This window comes from Coccinella septempunctata, chromosome 1, assembly GCF_907165205.1.
Source record: "Coccinella septempunctata chromosome 1, icCocSept1.1, whole genome shotgun sequence".
NCBI classification, from domain to species: Eukaryota; Metazoa; Arthropoda; class Insecta; order Coleoptera; family Coccinellidae; genus Coccinella; species Coccinella septempunctata.
The window spans coordinates 55,408,720-55,421,944 of record NC_058189.1 but is presented as its reverse complement, the minus strand read 5'-3'; the positions used below and the strand labels follow the sequence as shown (position 1 = coordinate 55,421,944).

General features: G+C 36.7%; 1 protein-coding gene across 1 annotated transcript in view; it reads right to left on the bottom strand.

Annotated features, from left to right (window-relative positions):
• The window catches only part of LOC123320158 (discoidin domain-containing receptor tyrosine kinase B-like), a 364,297-nt gene that overhangs the window by 337,853 nt on the left and 13,219 nt on the right, over window positions 1–13,225 (bottom strand). The window lies entirely within an intron of this gene.

Genomic DNA, 13,225 nt, shown 5'->3' with positions numbered 1-13,225 from the left:
TAGGCAATCGCTCCGACCCGTCAATTTCTGATTCTAGGGGGAACAACTTTTCCGTTCTTTGAATTCCAGTTACAGAGTTGCGATACCTTATAAGGAAGATCTTATCGAGTACCATTCACTTCCACGCAGTAATATAAGTTTTGCTGAAAACGTTCACGTACATTACTCAAGATTTCTGGTGTAATTTGACGGCATTCATTAATAATAAGAGTTCACAAATCATCCAGTGACTCAGGCAGGGTGGAGTAAATCTTGTATTTCAGATGACCCCATAGAAAAAAGTCCAGTGGAGGCAGATCAGGTGATCTGGGTGGCCACTCAATATGTCTTTTTAGAAAATGATCGTTTGATGATCTTCTGCATTCTTCGATACTTGCACAAAAGGGCTTGATGAATAGCGTTGTCCAATATATCTAAATAATTTTAGCCAGTAAAATTACTGGGTGTAAAAAGGACCGATTATGTTATTTCCATAAATACCCGCCCAAACATTTAATTAACGAAATAATCTTGGATTTTCATCTAACCAATACCCACAGTACTACATTCGGTTTTTCTGAAGCGAAAACAGAAATTCATTCATCTTCAACTTTTGACGAGCAGTTTATTTGGCATAAAACCCTTCCAAGACAGAAGCTGACAGAGGTCTCCTACTTCTCCGAAGTAACCTGTTGAAACGTAAACTGTCCAAACCAGAAAAACCGAACAGGTTATAAATAGGCTTATTTGTGCTATTTCCAAGCTTTTTATCGTGTTGACACGCGGGATTTCTTGCGAATTGATGTTCGCGTCCCCATAACCCACACTGCGCAACCGATCCGTTCCTTAAAAAGTTCTGACACCCACTATATCAACGGACAGAATTCGGTCCGGGGTCGCCGAAAGGGCTCTCAATCAATGCTGACCCAAATATAAGGGTAGAGTCGAAACAATATTCGGGCCATCCGAGGAAGAGTTATAAGAATATAAATTCGGATAAACGCGGTTCCGAAAGGAATAAATGTATAATTGATTTATTGGGCCGGTTGACAGGATAAAAGAAGGATTTCGGGCTGGAAAAAAGGACGAGTTTTCCGAATTCGTGGTTCGGGGGTTGGCGACTTCAAAGCAATTCCATATCTCGCGTTAGGTTCGAGATGGAATAATTTATTTGAGGGGCTCTTAGGTATTCGGCGAGTTGAAAATTGTGGAGTGAATACTTTTCGCGAATCGACGCTTCTTCAGGGGGGGAACAAATACAGGGTGAGTCTTTTAACAGTAGATTCTTGAGGTCAAAAGGAACACTTTTTTTTCTATACCATTTTGTCCGATTCGGCTCTGATAAAAAGATAAAGCTATTTTAAGTTTACATGATGAGCTGTGCCACCACTGGAAAAAACAAAATTACCTTCGGAATAACAAGATGAATCTATGATACTACATATTTTTGGATCTTTTAAGCAGAGTTGTATTCAGACAAAATAACCAATTTTTCAAATTTCACAAATACCTACTATTTTTTCGAACATCAAATTACTCGAAAACGGTGCATTATACGAGAAAATAAACTGTTATTTAACATATTCATTAGATAGCGTCCAACTTAGTTTCAAGAGTTGGTTTCTTTTAATTTTTGGTATTTTTATGATACGAACCTAATGGTCATAATGAGAAAACTGGAATTCGTGGGTCACATCTTGTATTCGAGAAAGATTCATCAAATAAATGAAAAAATATATTCCGAAATTCATTTCATTCGATAAAACCGTTTGTGAGAACTAAATATAAATAAATTTAGTTTTTCAACAGCCTGTATCTTTCAAACCGAGCCGATTCGAAAAAAATGATGAAGGAAAAAAGTGTTTCTTTTGACCTCAAGAATCTACTGTTAAAATATTCGTACGAGTCAAAGACTCGCCCTGTATAGTTGTAACCTTCGATTGATAATTCCACTCATTGAATAATTTTCCGTTTAATTGTCTGCTTGAACAGAAAGGATTGAAACAAAAGTTCGATTATTTTGAGCCAAATCTAAGAAGTCCTCTTGATTCATTCATTCATTGCTGTATCCCGCGTTAACTAGAATGAATCTACAAAAATACACAAAAACAAAACTATCGGTGCGATCAAACTTTCTTAGGGCTACTTGCGACTATGTGCCCTCCTGTGGGCAACCCAACCCAACCGTGACCTACAGATCCTTCCACGCACCGGGCATGTTAGTCACCAACCAGATCTGGCCGCCGCTGTACTCTGTGGACCAAAGACCTCCACTGTGACCTGTCTAACGCTAGTTGTTCCCAGTTATGATTGGCATTAACTGATTTTAGGGATATCCTTAAACCGCTTATACTGGCCTCCTGGATTCCGAGCTCCCTATGTGAACTCGCCATACAGAGGTATTTTGGAAAGTCTCGTGTCTTGCATCCTCAGAATGTGTCCACTCCATCTGAGTCGGGCCCTCGTTACTTGAGTCTCAATTGTTATACAACTCGCGCGCTGCAAGACTTCCGCATTTGAAACTTTACGGAACCATTTGATATGCATTATTTGTCTAAGATGACGTTGTTGCGTTTATTCAAGCTGTTTAATATGTCGCCTGTATGGCGTCCATCATTCGCTTCGTAAAGAAGCGTTGGGAGGACCACTGCTTTGTAAACAGCTGTCTTGTTCTTCAGATTGAGGTCGTGATTTGGAAACACTCTGTCCTTTAGCTTCAGGAATGCCCGTGATGCCGAATTGATACGGTTGAGTATTTTCGTGTCCAGGTTAGCCCTAGCATTTATGAAGCTTCCCAAGTATTTGAACTGCTCAACCTGTTCTAGAGTTTAATCCTCCAGGCTGATATCTGTTTGAAGGCTTTCTGGCGGACTTACAAGTATTTTGGTTTGTCAATATTCAGTCTAAGGCCTAAAACTTCGTATATATGTTTGTAGGTGTCCAACATTATCTGTAGATCCTCTGAGATGCTAGCAAAAAGTGCGCAGTCGTCTGCATATTGAAGTTCCGTGATGAACTTTGCACGGGTTTTTGCTCTGAGGCGCTTCAGGTTAAAGAGGCCTCTATCAAATCTGAATCTTATTCCAACACCTCATGTCAGCAATTGTAGATGCAGCTATGGCAAAAATATTGAACAGTAAAGGAGCTAACACGCAGCCTGGTTCTTTTTTCAGAATTGGTTAAGAAATGGTCGGTTGTAGAGCCATTATGCAATATTCCAGCGGTGTTGTTGGTATGGAGGCTTTTACACACTGCTAAGAATTTTTTGGGTACTCCAAGGCGTCTCAGGATTTTTCGTAATCGATATAGGATGTATAAATCCTTGACTGTTGTTCACGGGCCTTCTCTTGCAGCTGTTGCAGTGTTAAAATTAGGTCCACCGTACCTCGATTGGGTCGAAAGCACGATTAGCCATAATCTTCGAGACAATTTTACCGGAGCGATGATATGCCCCTGTAATTGTTGCAATTTTACGTATCGCCTTCATTCTTAGAGGTTGATAACTGAAGCTTCTATGAAGGTCTGTTGAACAGCGCTGTAAAAATTATGATTTCAGAAAACACTACCAACCATGATCCAAGCAGTTCCGTGGTGCAGAAAATAATCGATTCACGACAACTCCCACGTGTTTCAGATATTTCAGCTTTTTCAGGAACCGTCTCTTAGGAATCGACGAATTATCTGTGCGATGATGTCTTTCCAACATCTTAATTCTTCTTAATAAAATCAGTTCCTGGAACACTCGATATTCCGACCCACTTCTAATTAATTCCCGCGATGAAATTCATTCCTGAATTAGTTCGTAGCCGTAGGCAAAACGGGAAGAGACTTTCGGCACAGAGCAAGAAACCGCTGACTCATTTGATTCGAATCTAATGAAGCCAACAGATAAATATTCATGTCCTGCAGCTTATTCAGTCATGTAATCCAGAATTCTCCGCTGATTTTTAATTTCGGATTCTTCCTCAAAAGCCAATTAGGAACCACTTGAGGGGAAGTTTCTCGAAAGTTGAGAGAGGGAAAAAGGATAGGAAAATTGTGGATACAGGTGAAAATGCGATGGTCGCCAAAATTCAACTCTTCAACAATCTTCGTGAACAAAACAATGAATAGATTAGATTCAGATTGGGGTCGATTGTTTGGGATTCATCAATAGTATGTAAAAAAGCTTATATCAATTTTCTGCGCACCCACAATTTGAATTGTAATTGAATTTCCAATAGATAAAGAAAGGAAGTGATAAAAATTGAAACACCTCATCATTCCAGTGCCAGAAATATTCGATGGAGAGGCGGTCAATTTTACCTACCGGAGCCCTGGTTCGAGTCCTGGCTTGGTAGGAGTGTCCGTGTTGTCTAAAAATGTGCATAGATGACAAAACTGGAAAATATGATTGAATTGATGGTCAATAATCTCACGTCCAGTTTCATAATCGAATTTAAAGTCACTTTAAACTTGAAGCTTCCTTTAGTCTCATTTTTAGTAGGGTTAAAGGAAGCTTTAAAATTAAAGCTACTTTAGGTTTGATTATGAAACCGGCCGTTAGACGACAAGACATTGTAGCATCTAGCATTCTCATATCCACAAAGTAAGTTCGAAACGAATTTGCAACGTTATTTTTCCGTAGAATTTTCAACGTTTTTTATACGTATTTGTGTTTTTGGGAATCAAGCAATCTCCACTGAATGGAATTTTTTTAAATCTATGAATCGTCTTCCCTTTTCATTCAGGAATTTAACAAATCAGAAGTCCCAAGCTGACTCCCTGTGGAACACCAGATGTAACGACAAATATTGTGTTGAGCTACGTCAACCGATACTCATGATCTGAGTTAAATGAATTATGTAGAAAAAAAACGTCAATTTCCCCATACAATTAATCTCACTAATTATTTTAATTCTTAAATTTATTATTGTTCTATGAGCCAATTTGGGGAAAAGTTACATCAGTTAATTGGAAAACTCAGTTGGAATTGTTATTTGTCACTTAAAATCTCGAAATTGATGGAAAATTGATCAGTTGAAAGGCTGGTAATCTTCCATAAAATTTCATCTCGAAATTTTCCTGTTTCTGTTCATCAGAAATTCATTTCAGAATAATGCTTCCCTATAATGAACCCTTATTGTACCTCAAAGAGCTTGAGAATAATGAACTAGCTCAAAGCAGCACAGAGGCCAGCAAACAACAGAGATAAAGAAGAAAACTCATTTAGCATGTTTTTTTACTGACTAAGCAGCGGTTAGCCCATCGAATAAAAGAAGTTAATTAGAGCATTTCTCTGCTTTTATTTTTACATATTTTCGACGCTTCAATAAATCCTCTTAAGCAAACGGGAGCAGGACTTGGAAAATCCTTCTGCCGTTGAAATTTTCCATTTCGGAGCTTTGCTTTCGATGCTTTCCAATTCAGACTGTTGAAGTTATTTGCGTTTTCTCTCAAAATTAAATAACTTGCTGGAATTTATGTCTATTTAGATGTTTTTGAAGTGAGTTCTCAGAAAACATAAAACATGGTTAGAATTTCAACAGCTGCTACTTCGCAGATAAAAACAGGTATGTTCATGGAAGTGTTGAGAGTCTACTCTGTCTCACTGACCTAATTTTCCGGAGTGAATGAACAACATTCTGAATATAAAGAACATTTATGAATGGACCTTAACTCAATATACAATGAGTTATCGGTGTTCTGCTTGGGAAATACTATACACACTATTTTCTGACAAACAATCAACCCTAAACTGTTCTCGCAACTATTCCTTTACACCCTGTTCATAGTTCTATGAAAAGCACATCTGGATATGTGCCTTCTTTATTTGATTATTTCTTTGAATTTTTTTAATTGTGAGAATGTGTAAAATATCTACCTAACAAGGTGTGCTTCCCTGTTACTTGTCCCACAAATAATCTTACAAAAAAGTTTGAAAATCTACTTTGTTGAATTAAGGATTCATATACGTCTTCCGCTTATCAAAACGTATATCGCCTCTTCGACTAGTAATAAAAATTTTGTACTCCTCAATTAAACGAATGCTCATTATCCGCTATTTTCCTCAAGATTTGAAGGAATCAATATCGATCGTATCCATGAAGACAAAGGAGGTGAGATAATTACTGAAGTAATTACGGAATGCTGACGAGCAATTTGTTGAACAATGAAATTAAAAATCCTTTCGAAAGACAGCGAAGTTCCTCGTGTTCTTCCTCTCAACTCCGCCAGATGTAATTGTGAGCCCTAAATGAAAAGAATCCAATTCTAGCGTGTCCTTCGGCAAAGGAATTGGGAAAAAGCTGGAAATCCTTAATGGTTCCCATGCAATTACCCACTCTCCAATTTCTGGCTGATTCGTGTATTATTCTGTAAAAGATGGTTCAATTGGTTCGTTAACTTAGCACCATTTTCATTGCTGCATGAGCATTAAGGTCAGGTTGAGCAGTTACCTATTAATATTTACCAGTAAGTGAGGTAACAAAACATTTTTCGACAGTTTTCACAGAGATGAATATCATGTACAGAGTAGTAGCTAACTGAAGCCATTCCTACTGAACAAAAACAGGAGTGAACTGGAGTGATTTGCTTCATACCCTTCTCTTTTTGTAATCAGGATGAGAAAACCCAAATGAGAATCTCTTTTCAAAGTATCGGTTGTTTTAAGTAGAAATCCAACAATTAAAAATATTATTTTGTAGAGAAAGGATAATAGCCTCTGAAATCTAATTGAGATATGAAAATAAGGAAGATTTCATTGAAAAATCTTGGCTTTCTCAAGAAAATTAATGGAGATTTGTCGTTGAAACTTGGTACAGAAGTAAAGTTACTCCTCTCCTTAGCTTCAACAGGCGAGGTTGGAAATGAAGAAATAATTTTTTTTCAAATACTATTGCAGCTGGAGTCCTGATACTCAATCCATGTTCTGCCCAAATTTCATGCAATAAAAACTGTTAAGGCCCGGTAGCACTGCTCAGGTTTAAGCCTAGTTTTAAGTTGATCCTAGATTAATTTTGACAGTTCGGTTAAATTCGGTCAAGTTAAACTGGAATCGACGTTAAAATCTGCTTAAGCCTGGACTGAACAACCTGTCTTTACTATACGCAGAGTGAAAAAAATAGCACCCAAAATTCATATATGTTCAGTATTCACTTTTTTGTACAAACAAGCTTAAATAATATATTTTTGCCTTACTTTACGCTCATATTGAGCTGCGGTAGTTATTTCATTGTCCCACAATCATAGGTCCTGATGAAAATGAAAATATAATGAGAACAAAATTTGACGTAAATGATAATCCAATATGTGATATTTACAGTATTTTTCTTTCTATACTGTTGTATAATAGTTTGCATTGAATTGATTGAATCCATTCAAGAATTTTCGGAATCTTGATCAATTCCGAACTCAATTTACTGCGCTGCTTGACTTTCGTCTATGGTAGGCCAAATATTCTTGCTTTGTAATTAGATTTCAGAGATTGGATCCCTTATTTTGTGGAAATTCTAATCAGTATTCAATGAGTGTGCTGCTGACCTTCATTCGGTTATCGATTTAGAAATCATCCACTTTCCTTCACTATTGAAATGAGATTGGTTTTTATCGAGGAAATTTGGTTATACCTTAGTTTCTCGATAAGAATTCAATTATGAATGTCTTTGTATGAATTTTAGACTCAACTAGCGAAAGTTTCAGATTTTTTCGAATTTTTCATTCAATTGATGAGGTGAATTATGGCTCAGCACCAGATATTTCTTTTTCTTTGTTTTCACAAGGCTTTTTTTAAGTCAAATCATCATAGTTTTTCTTTAAATTTCTGAATAGTGAAACTCTTCAGGAAAGGGATAGGAAAATTTGGGGTTATATTCAATTTTTGATGCCGTATAAGGAAAATTTCTCTAGATAAAGGTACCAAATGTACATACAAAATTTCATTGAAATCGGTCTAGTAGTTTCGGAGTTCGTTAACTAACACTACGGCACGAGACTTTTATACAGGATGTTTATTGAAGACAGGCTTAGATATATTTAAGGGGGTGATTTTTTGACTCATTTTGAAAAAAAAACTTTCTATGAACTTATTTACTGAGTCTCAACTCTTGAAATACAAGATGATGAAATTAAAAAATAAACAGTGCTTTTTGATAATAACTGAGGTAATATTGTAGACATCAAGATTAATTTTGTGATGTACATGGTGGGCAAAATTCGTTGTCTACTGAGGGGATATTGAGAACTATAATAGCTAGAAGGAAACGGATGACATATTTCGTAGCTCTTTTTCAGAAAAACAAAGAATGGTAAAAACCATAGCCTCCTACGATTCTTCGTTCTTGGTTTACTAGCAAAAAATGAGATTTTGACGATTTCGAAAAGTTCTCATGACTTTTCTGTCCTTGAAGTTACAGATCTGAAACTTGAACTTTCTGCAGGAACTTTTTTTCGTAGAATCCACTGGCGAGCTCGAAATATGTTTTCATTTCGAATCATTAGGCAAACTTTCATTTTTTTTAAATGGAAACTTCTATTGAATTTCTTATTTTTGAATTGGAAAAAAATCTTTTTTCAATAGATTCTATGTATAAGTACCTAAGAAGGTTCCAGTTTCAGATCTGTAACTTCAAAGACAAAAAAGTTATCAGAACTTTTCGAAATCGTAAAAATCTCAATTTTTGTTTATAACTCAAAATCTAGAAATGATAGAACAGTTCTGTTTTCAGATTTGGGTTAGTCAAGAAAAAAGAATTGAGAATTTGTTTTCTTCTAGCTGCTATAGTTCTCGAGCTCCCCTCAGTAGACAACGAATTTTGCGCACCCTTTACTACCCCTAGTGGCGTCCGCACCTACGGGTTTTGCAGTGAATATTTTTGGGGAAAATTACTACGCAACTGCTTTCTCTTGACATAGAAATTGCTTTTGAGATCCTCATTTTTGAACAAATTTGACCGACGCATATTTTTCGCTTAAAAGAATAAAATTGTTTTACTTTCAAGATGAATTGAATAATAATAATAACAAAGATGTGGAAATATTTGTGCATCGACTGAAAGCAAATTAAAAGATGATATTTTTTTAAATAAATGAGAATTTAAAAAATATGTTTTCTTGTCAGATGCTTTGTTCTTGATAAGAATTGCTTTAAGTTGCCTTTTTTTCAAAATATTATAACCCTGTACCTTAGGAGTTGAGACTTCTGGGACATACTTCATACTTTCACAGGAAGTTTTTTCTTAAAATGAGTAAAAGCATCACCCCCTCAAATATTAGCATGTCTTCAAGGAATACCCTGTATATTAGCGGATTTTTTCTAGTAGTTTTTTCGGAAGTTCATGAATTACCCTATAATTGGAATTATTTTTTATCGGAAATCAAGATTCATTATCAAATAAGATGGGATTATTACTTCCATCATTTTTAATATCTCGAAATTTTGTTACTCAATTCCTGGAAGAGGAATTTTATTATAGGTCTCCCGAATTGTTACGAAGAATGCAATATAAGGCAGAATCTTGGATCAAAGGATGATTCCCCTCCGCAGGTTTTCGACACCTGCCGAGCAAACAATACCCAATTCTCGCAGCAGAACATCAACCCAATAGAGATACAGTCTTCCCCAAACACTCATATTGCACGTTTCGATATAATCCCATCAAAATTGATTTACGTTGATCGCTGTTCCCCATTATTAGATTGCGTGTGTGCTCTGCAACAAGGAAGGTTTGGATTCCACGAAGGAGAGGGCCCCCCTTGGGACCCCGCCGTGTGCGGCCGCTATGCTAATCCCATCTGGAGCGAGCAGTACGCAAAACGCCTCCCGATAATCGACTGCTGCGATAATTACAGGGGCGTGCGAACAGACTATCGACGAGTTCGGGTGGTAACGTTTCCGATTGAAATTTGAAGTGAACGGGTGAAGGGAAATGGTCAGGAGCAGTCGATGTTATTGCGGAAATATTCACACGATCAAAGTTTTACGGGATTACTTCATATTTCCAACAGGGAGTATTTTAGCGAACATGGAATTATCCCAGTTAAAAACAGCACTGCTCCCACTTTAAATGTTGATAGAGGTTGGTAGCTAGAAGCGTAGCTGCTGCACTGCCTTTCAAAATAGGAATTTCTTAGTAATCAGATTAAGGCCCACTCCAGTTTTGTCTGGATAGCTGTGGAACCTTAAGAAAGTTGTTTCCTAATTGATTCAACTGATAGGCTTATTCTTATCGCTCGCCTACAGAAATTGCCTTTGTTCTGTATGAGTTATTGTTGGGAATTTCTTAAGTGTTAAGAGCCAAAAAATGGTTTCCAGCTTTTTAGCAACTCTGTGGGTGAAGACCTGTAACGACTTTTCCTCGGTTGTCTCAAGCGCCATCTATTCTTCAAAAGGGAAGATAGCAAACTGACCCTTGTGGTTCCTTGTTATCTGTGGTGTTAGCGACAACCAGGAAAATCAGAATGCTCAAATTGTACTCGTTGTCTTGCAATAAGTAACACAATAGGCATTATAAAATGAGTTAAGTGAAAAGCGGTGGAATGGGTGGAATAGGAACAGTCTACTTTACACAACTAAGGCCCAGTTTCACAATCATTGGTAACCAGTGGTGGTTTACTAACCACTACCTTTGAGTTAACCCAAGGTTTAAAAAGATTCTCGTTTCACAACAAAATACGAGTGATGGTTTTTTGACCATCGGTTTAAATTTTTTTCTGAAAGTTGGTAATGTTTTTCGTGTACGATAGATCTACTTTTGGGTTATTTATTACTGACATTTCGTATTTCTGTGAAACAAGAACTTAGGAATATAGAAATTGTTATGAGTATGACAGAAAACGAATAAAACGTATGAGCATCGTACGAATGTTTGATGTTCTGTTGATATGAGTTTCATAATTGCCTAAAGGTTATTTTTCGTTTGGATTTTGATTTAAGTGAAGCTGAAGCGTTCGTTTTTTCTTGTGCGAAATAAGAAAAAACAGTGCTGGACCAATAGAAATTATTACTTCATTGAAAAATTCAAACAAAATTGAGTTTTGCATTTATAACTTAAAGTTCCTTAAATAATTCATATCTATCTAGGTATTTTCCTCAACAATTCTACAAAAGCCTATTTTTATTGATTATTTGAGTTTGAATTGAGATGCTTTGATCTATTTCAAAAATTCAAATTTCACCACTCTAATTCAACATATTTGCATAATAACTATTCATAAGATTCAGTCTAGTTCTTCTAGTTCTATTATCTGACAATAATTCTTGATCCCCTATAGGGGGCACAGCAACATTTTGATATGATTCATTGCTTCTTCTTCTTCTCATGAAGGAGGTTGTCCTTCATTTTCATTACGAGATATGTTATGGACTGTGGACTTAATCATCATCATTGCATCTATACTTTTAATATTCTCATTGAAGGAGCTGAGATTCTTCCAACTGCCTTCCTTTCCACTGTGTTTCTTAATCTACAGAAGAAATCCAGGTCGACATATTACTCAAAATAATTCCTCCTAGCTCCAAATCTTCTGGGCCTCACTGTTTCCTCATCACTACTATGAGTATTCATCATAATCGTCCACGATAATCGTAAATAATAACACCCAATAAATGTGAAACGCTTCCTAACCAGTATTTCAGAAGAAATGCTGACTTGTCTCTGACAGAACTCAAAATATGTTATCTATGCAGGAAAGCATACGCCACGAAACTTCTATGTCCAGGCAACTCATAGTTAACTCATGAAATTTTTGGGGTTAAGTCAACCACAAGTTTACTTTAGGTCAAACAATAAACCACACTTTGTGAAACAGAATTTTTGATTTAACCGCTGGTCACTACATAACTTTGGGTTAACCATATATTGTGAAACTGGGCCTAAGAAGGTTTTCCTCAAAATTAAATACACATAGCAATGCAAAAGTGGTGAATTCACGGAGTGAATCGGACGAAAAAAAAAGTGAATCCGATCTCATACGCGCCACGGGTGTTACGGATTCGTTCGCCAGCCAGAAGCAAGATCCTTAACGGGCAATGAAGTCGGGGCTCAGTTTCAAAACTACGGATTGCAAGTCGGAGAAATAATGCACGGCGTTGGGAAACGGTTCTCTACTCTGTTTTTTCCATCTAACGGGTTTGCACGCCAGCCAGAAATCGTACTTCCATCGAAAAGAAACCAAGAAGGATAAGGGAAAACGGCGCACAATTGTTTATCACTTGGTTTCTGCTTCCAACGTGTTTGCACACCAGCCAGAAAATGGTAACCTCTTGAGTGATAGAACTGATTAGAAAAGGGGAGAAGGCACACTTGTTCACCACTTTATACCTTTTCCACTTCAAATTGAGACTGATCACATTTAAATTGGGATTAAGAAAATTCAAAATGAGAAAAAGCAACTTCAAAATGGTAAACGCAATCGACTTGGGAATAAACACATTCAAAGTGGGACTGAACAATCTCATTTTGGAAAATGACATTTCTACTTAAATCTGATCATCAAGGATATTGTCAAATAATAAAGATATTGATCAGATTCTTTGTCAATTGAATTGTTCAGAAAATAGCGTTAGATTCAGTTTATATACTACTCTGAGTTGTGAAATAAATTTTTTCCTCATTTTAATTCTTAGTTACTTTTTAACAATTTTATTGAAAGATGAAATAAAACTAGAAATGACTTTTCTCAATACGAAATTTGTTTAATATCAACTCGAATGTGATTAGTCTCAATTTGGAGTTGGAAAGGTATAATTTCTGCTTCCAACGGGTTTGCACGCCAGCTAAAAAATCGTACTCACAGAAGTAGTAGAATTAAGTAGGATAAGGGGTTGAAACAGAGGTTCCCAATCAAAAGTACGGAGTGCTGTATTACTTCCGGACTCGGTGTACGAAAATTATCTCCAGGGGCTGTTCAAGCAATAAGCTACTTGTTGAGCGGTTGAAATCACGGTGGCGTACCTTGAATTAAACGCTAGGAAGAGAAGAGATGATACTCAAAAAAATGAAGCCTATCTCTACAGGTTTCTCGAAGAGTAACTTGAAGAATCACTCAAACTAAAAACGCAGAAAGGGAAAATCGCAAACTCTATCGTTGATAACGGCCTAGACTAGACAGAAATCAGAACTAATTGAAATGATTATCAGAATTTGAATCACCACTAAATACGGAATCACCTCCAATTAACGAATCGAATATTCAGTACAGAATGATCAGAATTAATGGACCAGCATGGGGACATCTCCTTTTGTACCCACCGGTGGGGTATGGAAAC